Source organism: Sinocyclocheilus rhinocerous, unplaced genomic scaffold (genome assembly GCF_001515625.1).
Source record: "Sinocyclocheilus rhinocerous isolate Xijiao unplaced genomic scaffold, SAMN03320098_v1.1 scaffold693, whole genome shotgun sequence".
NCBI lineage: Eukaryota > Metazoa > Chordata > Actinopteri > Cypriniformes > Cyprinidae > Sinocyclocheilus > Sinocyclocheilus rhinocerous.
This window is the reverse complement of record NW_015654933.1, coordinates 232,893-242,512: the sequence shown is the minus strand read 5'-3', so window position 1 is coordinate 242,512 and position 9,620 is coordinate 232,893. Positions and strand designations below refer to the sequence as shown.

The 9,620-nt window shown below is 35.6% G+C and overlaps 1 protein-coding gene and 1 long non-coding RNA gene across 3 annotated transcripts in view; one reads left to right on the top strand and one right to left on the bottom strand.

The window, feature by feature from the left end:
* The window catches only part of LOC107717748 (uncharacterized), a 20,804-nt gene extending 17,983 nt beyond the window's left edge, over positions 1-2,821 (top strand). The window contains exon 4 of the long non-coding RNA XR_001637341.1: positions 2,812-2,821. This is a non-coding gene — a long non-coding RNA (uncharacterized LOC107717748). The remainder of the gene's footprint in view (positions 1-2,811) is intronic.
* Positions 1-9,620, bottom strand: part of LOC107717747 (lipoma HMGIC fusion partner-like 2 protein) — a 16,931-nt gene that overhangs the window by 6,869 nt on the left and 442 nt on the right. The window contains exon 1 of one of the 2 annotated variants that reach the window (XM_016524580.1): positions 8,302-8,459. The exons of the other annotated variant lie outside the window; for it this stretch is intronic. The gene's annotated coding sequence lies outside the window, so the exon portion shown is untranslated. Of the gene's footprint in view, positions 1-8,301; positions 8,460-9,620 lie in introns of those variants that run through there. 2 annotated transcript variants of the gene reach the window in all.

The following is a 9,620-nucleotide window of genomic DNA, read 5'->3' as shown; positions in this document are numbered from 1 at the left end:
GGGGACATTTGGCGCCCATAATGTGATAAATACCAGGTACACACACTCTCACTCACACACACTCTCTCTCTCACACACACACACACTCTCTCTCACACACACGTACACACTCACACACACACACTCTCTCACACACACACACTCACTGAATGCGTTTCCAGAAGCAGCCATTAGTGTGTCGTGAGGTTTAGGATCAGAAAATCGTTTGCATGTTTTCACACTCATCCCACAATCCATCACAACAACAGAGCACAAAGGGAGAGAGTTCACTAATACTTCATACTCATACTTCACTAAACGCTTCACTAGTTCGCTCTACGGATCGTGAGCGTGGGAAAACCAGGAGCGCTGTTATTCAGCTGGGAGAACACCTGCGGCTGAGAGGTGAACAGCTCCCATAATGCCTCAGGAGAGACCGGCTGAAGGTCACATGATGAAGAACAGAAGCTAAAGTCTGTTCTGACTGACACGCCATCAGTGCTTCAACAGAACATGCTTCATACGTGTGCGTGAAACACACATGACCAGCTGCATGAGCCAATCAGAACATATCATATCCTGTAATGCAATGTGTTTGACTATAACATCAATCACGATCAAATCCTTTTTATTTATTTTTCCCAAATTCCATTTTTTTCCCCTTTTAATTTTTTCTGGATTCTGTTTTCTCCATTTTAATTTTTCTGATTTGAATGGTCATATTACATTTTAGTAATTAAAAAGCATGTCTAATTAATTAAAAATCATGAAACTTATACAATTTAACATTTTATTAAAAGTATAAAAAATATAATTTTTGGGGGGTTTGTGATATGCTTTATGTTCTGAAATTCTGTGACTTGTTTTAATTTTGCATTTTAATGGTTTCATAATTTTAACAATCAAAAAGCATGTCCAATCAATTGAAACTTTAAAACTTTAATAATTTAATTTATAAATTGTTTTACAATAAAAGAGCTCCATTAAATGTTTTTTTTTCTTTTTTCTTTTTGAGAAATTCTGCATTGTTTTAATTTTTTTTATATTTTTCTGTAAAGCCGGTTTGAAACAATGTGCTTTATAAAGAAAGCTGATCATGTGATGATCATGTGGTTATGGTTGTGAACTGCACACTGACTGTAACAATCAGCGGCGCTCCATACTGAACTCTTGTGTGGAGCTGAAGATCAATCAGATGAAGAGGCCACTTCCTGGTTTCCATGGGTCACATGATGGAGAACAGCAGACGTCTGAGTGGGTGGTCTTAAGACCTAAATCACTGCGTTTATGAGGATACTTGCAAAGACGGGGATTCTGACGCATATAAGTGCGTTTATGTAAATCAGCAAAAAAAATGCGCGCACCGCTCACACAGAAACAATAGACGGCGCACGCATATAGCTCTGTTGTTTGTGTTTCAACGGCTTAAAGTCGGTTGTTTTAAAACTGCAGTGCTTAAAAACACGTGTCCATACTACAGATGTAGTCCCTCGTTTAGGAACGAGCTCCTCGTTTTGTCCTGGCTGCTCGTTCTCCACCTGGTTCTGTCTCCCCTTCACGCCCCGTGGTGGCGAGTAAAGTAAGGTTATCATACCGTCAAAATCTCATACCGGCCCATGCCTAGTACTATGTATATATTTAATCTGTATTTTATTTTATTTTAATTTTTTATTTTCCTCTTTTCTTTAATTTTCAGCACTTTTCATGATAAAGTTTAAAATTAGGGCTGGGCAATATGGCCAGAAATATTATGACAATATATTTTTTTTCCATATCATATGGTATCGATATTTATCACAATATTCATTTATCATTAATATGGAAAGAAATACTTTCCATGTGTTTTTTAGACCTTGAGAATGAATGTAAACATAACTTAATTTTTTCATAAACTCCTTTAAGCCATCGTTTAATTTAATGCCCCATGAAATCCATTTTATTTTTCCCTTAATTCTTTTCCATTTTATTTATTTTGTATTTGATGATTTAATACAAATGTAGCATCAAAAATCGTGTCTAATAAAACAATTTAACAATTTAAGTTGTGTATTTCTGCTGTGTGAAAGCCTTAACATCTGCTGTGTGTGTGACATCCATCTCTCCATAATACACATTAGTAAAAGGATCTATTTTCATATTTATTTGTCTATAGATAAACTTTAGGCGGCTGCGGTACATTATAAAAATAGCCCAAAAAACTGTAATTTTTCCCGCGACTGCATTTTCAAAATAGCCCAATTGTGCGGGAAAACAGCGACCCTGGCAACATTGTATCTGACACAATCGTCCTGATGTTTCTGGAGGAGAACAGCAGACTTTAGCAGATGATTTTATCCAAAGCAACTTACATTGCATTTAAGTAGGGCCCTATGATTTCTGTGATGCGGAAAACGGGGATGAAATTGCAGAATCCAGTAATAAAAGCGGAATTTACTGAATAACGCGTAATGTCATGGAATTTGCCAAATTTCGGATGGACACATCAAAAGTAGGTCAGGTTTATAAAATCAATTAATAAGACATGCTTTTGATTATTAATATTTAATGAAACCATTAAAATGGAATCCAGAAAAAATTTATGGAAAACAGAATTTGGTAAAAAAATAAAATAAAATACCTGTTTAACATTGTAAGTTTCATTATTTCTATTAATTAGACATGCTTTTTGATGAATAACAATTAATTTAACCATTAAAACAGAGTCTAGCTAAATTAAAACACACAAAAAAAAAAAAACAGAATCCAGAAAATCAAAATGAAAAAAGAAACATTAAAATGGAAACAATGTCTTTGGGAAAAAAATTTTACGGAATTTGGGGGGAAACTAAAAAGGACTTCATAGGGCCCTATTTAAGGTTTAGATGTTCTCAGGAACTGAACCCATGACTTTGCCATTGCTACGCTGTGATGTACTGATCTACAGGAATACTGTTCCATCTCTGTAGACTCTAATGAGACTCATCTGACACACACCAGACTCACACACATCTACTGATAAACACAGAATACAGTTAAAACTGTATAGACACACGCTTCGAGAACCCACGTCATACACACACCATCCATTAACCTCACATCAAACACACACAGCAGAACTGAGCTGCTGACCAGATGGACCTCCAAAGGTTCTGGAGGAAACCCTTCTAGAAGCTTCAGTCTGATCCTCACACACACACACTGTCTCTCATGTGTTTACAGCCACATAACATCAGCACTCCACATTACATTAACAATAAACACACAGATTCATCAGGTCTGATCACATGTTACTGATCTTCATCTGATGGATTCACAACAAGCCACAAGCCTTTACAGAGTGTTTCCTGTCTCCCGACAGAGCACTTCCTGTTTAAACACTCATACTGCCACACTGAGAAACCGCCTGTCTCATTCTCTCCTGCTCGACAATCATCCAAACATTCCCACAAACCCCAGTGAGGAATATCAGGCATTCTCAGCGACCTCTGACCTTCACTGAGAAACCCCCCGAGGTCACACGCAGGAGCCTGAGTGAAATGTGTCCTAAAACTCTAAAACTTTTTGTCAAACCCTGTGAAATTAAATATTTTCTATAAGTAAGAGACCCTCTGAGATTTAAACTAATAATTCAGTAATTTAACAAAACATGTAAGTAAATGATCACATGACATGCGGCTAAACAAATAAAATATTTCATATTCCAAGTTTTTATTTGTTTTTCATATTTAACCCATTATTAGCTTAACCCTGATCTAGACAAAGCTGTTTTCTACATAAAGTAGGGCACGCACTGGAAATACACCTTTTAGCTGTGAAATGAAGTGATTAGAATATTTCTAGTTATTTCTTATAACGAAACACATCACAACACACACATCACGTTATTGTGAAAACACACAGCCGTGATTGGCCACCGTGACAGCTCATTTGCATACAACTGAATCACTATAGTTTCAAAATCCCTGCAGTTACAAAATGAATCATAAAAAATAAGTTCAAAAATGAATCACTGTGGTTCTAAAATGAATCATTACAGTTCTAAATGAATCACTATATTTCTACAATGAATCACTGTAGTTCTAAAATGAATCACTGTGGTTCTAAAATGAATCACTGTAGTTCTACAACGAATCACTGCAGTTCTAAAGTGAATCATTGTAGTTCTAAATGAATCGCTATATTTCTATAATGAATCACTATAGTTCCAAAATAAATCATTATAGTTCTAAAATGAATCACTGTGGTTCTAAAATTAATCACTACAGTTCTACAATGAATCACTGTAATTCTAAAATGAATCACTGTGGTTCTAAAATGAATCACTACAGTTCTAAAGTGAATCAGTAGTTCTAAATGAATCGCTATATTTCTATAATGAATCACTATAGTTCCAAAAGAAATCACTATAGTTCTACAACGAATCACTGCAGTTCTAAAGTGAATCAATGTAGTTCTAAACGAATCAATGTAGTTCTACACGAATCAATGTAGTTCTAAACGAATCAATGTAGTTCTAAACGAATCAATGTAGTTCTAAACGAATCAATGTAGTTCTATAGTTCTAAAATGAATCACTGTGGTTCTAAAATGAATCACTACAGTTCTAAAGTGAATCAGTAGTTCTAAATGAATCGCTATATTTCTATAATGAATCACTATAGTTCCAAAAGAAATCACTATAGTTCTACAACGAATCACTGCAGTTCTAAAGTGAATCAATGTAGTTCTAAACGAATCAATGTAGTTCTAAACGAATCAATGTAGTTCTACAATGAATCACTATAGTTTTAAATCATTATAGTTCAAAAATGAATCCCTGCAGTTCTATAGTGAATCATTGTAGTTCTAAATGAATCACTATACTTCTACAATGAATCACTATAGTTCTAAGATAAATCCCTATGGTTAAAAATGACTCACTATAGTTAAAAAATAAATCACTGCAATTCTAAAATGAATAACTACAGTTCATAAATTAATCACTAGAGTTCTTTTCACGAAAATCAGTCTTATTGTGAATACACGACTGTGATTGGCCAGTGCGGCTGCTCATTTGCATACAGCTGTGGGTTATTAACACATCACATTATGATAACTGGATCACACTCGTGTGTGTTTGCACTACAGAATAATATAGTGAACACAAACGGGCAAGAGTGCAGCAGCGCAGAGATGAATAATACAGGCGGCTCCAGCGGGGCCCCGAGCACAAGCATCCCCTGAGAACAAAGACAGACAACAACTGTCCTGAAGTGTGCGGGGGTTCCTCCGTCCTAAAACACACCCGCTGCTTTCACAGAAAACACAGCGTGAGCTCACGAGGACAACACACTGTGCAGAGACAAAGACAGACAGAGAGAGAGACAGAGAGAGAGAGATAAAGACAGAAAGACAGAACACACACACCACACAGAATTTTAAATTGTTCATAGAATTCTAGAATTCACAGAATTGATTTGTTCTATTTTATTTAATTATATATACATGCATGTATTTATTTATTTATTCATTCATTTAAAAAAAAAAATACATATCTGTTGTAGATTCAATGTAAACACTATGCTTTGGCAACACATTGTAACAACTGTCATGCCAATAAAGCACATATTGAATTGAATTGAATTGAATTGAGAGAGAGATATCGTAATTGTTGTTTTAACGATGTGCGATTTGACATTATCGAGTATTTTGCAAAAACCAAACAAAACACCCCTACAGAGCGCACGCTTACATTACATGAAGTCTAGATTAGTGCGCATTTAGAGTGCGTTCTTTCACTGCATGATTCAGTCTATTAAAATATATTTAGAATGAACACAAATTCAAGACATGGGGCAGAAAATGTATATATTTACACCATTTCATATAGTTAATAATCAGTTTCACACGAAGAGCCCAATTTTCTCCAAATATTACCATCTGCCACCTACTGGTGGTTTTAATTTCACATTTAAAGTTTCTTTTATTATTTAAATAATTTCAAATATTAGTATTCAACGTTTAATGTTTAATATATCAAAACATTATTTATGCATTTGTTCTGCAGGTTAAATGCATTCATGTCTTGCATTAAACAGTGTGTAAATACATCTAAATGCCACTTCAGATGCAGCTTCTGTGTTGATTTCATTTGCTTGGTAACAGCCCAAATGTCTTATTATTCTAATTCACTGATTAAATGTAAGAATTTGACTCAAAAGATAATGGACACTTTTAGAAAAAAAATGGCTTTATAAAGGTAAAAATGCCCATAAAATGGTAAAAATAAGTTTAAACTTATTGGAAAAGATTAATTTCTCTCGGTGTGAACTGACCACCACACAGAATATGAAGAATATTAAAAACCTCAGGAGTCAGCTGTCCACGGTAGTCCTTAAGATACAAGCACAATAACACACTCAGCAAAATACTGTCTAATTATCGTTATCAATAAAATCCCAGAAAATATCGAGATATAATTTTTTGTCAACATCGCACACCCCTAGCACACACACACACACAGAGCACAATGAAGACGATGATCTACAGGTCACCTGACATCAGATGGACACACACTCTGTGTGTGTGTGTGTGTGTCTCTGTGTGTGTATGTGTGTACTGGTTTATATATCCTGGTGGGGACTTAAACCTGACTACACACAGACTTATGGGGACTCGTGTCACGGTGGGGACCTAAATTGTGGTCCCCACGGGTACAAAAGCTTATAAATCATACAGAATTAAGTTTTTTGAAAATCTGAAATAGCACAAAGTTTCCTGTGAGGGGTAGGTTTAGGGGTAGGGTTGGTGTAAGACAATAGAATATACGGTCTGTACAGTATAAAAACCATTACGCCTATGGGATGTCCCCACAAGGCCAGACATGTGTGTGTGTGTGTGTGTGTGTGTGTGTGTGTGAGTGTGAGTGTGTGTGTGTGTGTGTGTGACGGCCGGCGCTCAGAGCTCTGGGCTTGATTTGAAGGCAGCGCAGCTCGGCTGGTTTTAATTCAATCAAACATGCTCCTTTTGGGAGCGCTGCATGGAAACTCCAGCACGTAATGTGACCCATTTAAAGCCCTTCTGCACTTAAACAGAACCGGCCACATCCAGATTCCCGTCGGTCTGAACCGTGTGCCTACAAAACTACACATCCACACCATCAGAGAGCCTCGGGTTTGAATGCTGATGAGCACAGTGTCTGCTTGACCTCCAGCACACATTCAATTAGCATTTTAACACTGCGTTTGTCTCGGGTTTCTCATTCACACACAGACACACTCTGGCTCGCGTTACAGCTGATCTTACTGTAAAATACCACACAATACGCTGGTTAAACTCAGAGTACTCTAAAAAATGAATCACTACGCAAGTATTCTGAAAAACTAATTGCTACACTTGCAAAATGAATTGCTACAATTGTAAAATAAATCACATTTCTAAAATGAATCATTATATTTAAAAAATGAATCACTGCTGTTCCAAAATGAATCACTTCAAAGAAGAATCACTATAGATACAAAACAAATGACTGTAGTTCTAAAATTAATCATAGTTCAGAAATGAATCAATACAGTCCTAAAACGAATCATTATAGATCAGAAACAAATCACTGCAGTTCTAAAATGAACCATTAGATCAAAAATGAATCACTATAGTTCTAAAATAAATCACAATAGTTAAAAAATGAATCACTATAGATACAAAACAAATCATTGTAGTTCTAAAATGAATCATAGCTCAGAAATGAATCAATACAGTCCTAAAATGAATTATTATAATGAATCACTGCAGTTCAGAAATGAATCACTATAGTTTCAAATTGAATAATTGCAGTTACACTACAAATCATTATAGTTCTAAAATGAAATATTAGTTCAAACTAAATCATTATACTTAAAAAATGAAGCACTGTAGTTCTAAAATTAATCACTTCAAAGATTAATCACTATAGATACAAAACAAATGACTGTAGTTTTAAAATGAATCATAGTTCAGAAATGAATCAATACAGTCCTAAAACGAATCATTATAGATCAGAAACAAATCACTGCAGTTCTAAAATGAACCATTAAATAAAAAATGAATCACTGCAGTTCAAAAATGAATTATTATAGATCAAAAATGAATCACTGCAGTTCTAAAATGAATTATTACAGCTAAAAAATGAATCACTGTAGTTCTAACATGTCTAAAAAGTCACTTTGTCACTGCAAATCACTGTCAATGTGTTTTTTTTATTAGAATTTGTCCAAAATCAGCATGATGATTCTGCTAGTGTGCCTATGATGGTTTGAGATGCCGTCTATGTAGGCAGCTCACTAGGCTCCAGACACGTTCAGATCACGAATCACACACAGTGTTTACCTGACGGCCCACAAACAGCGCAGGAAAACTGTGAGTTTCCACTGGTTCTGAACGGAGGAGAGCGTCTCTGTCTTGGCAGCGCATGAGAGGGACACGCGTGTGTTTTCTCTTGGCTTGAGCGGCCTGTAATGAAGAGCCTGGTTTTTTTATGGTCGGCAGGACCGTCCACGCTCTTATTCTTAGCTTCCATAAAGTGAACGTTCACTGATGATCGAGCCAACCTCAAACAGACCTTAAAGGGCCAGCGCCGGAAAAAAGAGTCCAGACCACTCAATCGAACTGAGGGCCCAAGGCATTGTGGGATGCAGCTGGGTCCTACACTGAAAAAATGTTATATATATTATAAATAAATACTGTTGGAGTATTACTGGAAAAATAAATATTAATGGAGTACGAACACACAGTATATCTACTTCAAAACTATTACATTTAACTCAATCTGTAAATTGCATTTTATTTTTTAAATTTACCAGCAGTGTAAACTGTTTCTACACAAAATTATTTTCAGTTTAGTCCTTAAAGCAGGGGTATTATAAAAATACCACTTTGTTTGTTTTTAAACAAGAAAAAATTAGTAAAAATCAGGCATCAAATTTTATAATGCACAGCAGAGAGATTTAATTACTGTTTAAATCTGACAGAATTGCATTTAAATTGGGGGAAATGCATAAATATCATTACTATCCATTATCTGGCTGATAATAACAGAAGTAAAACAATACAGACGTGTCCTCATAAACACATTATGGCCATACTGACGCGAATAGCTGCAAATATTCATAAAATCTCATCAATATTTCAATGATTTCTGGTAGCCAGCAATGAGAGTAAATGGAGAAAAAGACTCGCATGCATCACCTCTACAGTTTAACACAGTTTTACCATGGTACTCATACAATACCACGGTACATGTACAACACTATGATAAGACGTTACCATGATAGTATATTTGATTCATTATAAAACTACGAGATCTTCGTTAATGTTATTTCACACAGTGACGGTATAATTGTGTGTATCTGAATGAACTAAAGCAAATAAAGTGATTTGTTGAGATAAATGAAGCGGCAGTTTGAATGAACGATTCTCCTCACGGAAAGAAAGAAAGAAGAACACTTTTAACCGAAGAACAAATTAAGACTGATCACCGACATCAGCTGTAAATGTCGTTATATCGCGTTAAAGCAAATACAAACGCTTCCAAAGCAGAGAAGGAGAGAGAAGGAGAGAGAGAGAGAGAAAAAGAAAGAGAGAGAAAGAGAGAGAGAGAGAGAGAGAAAGAGAGAGAAGGAGAGAGAGAGAGAGAGAGAGAGAGAAAG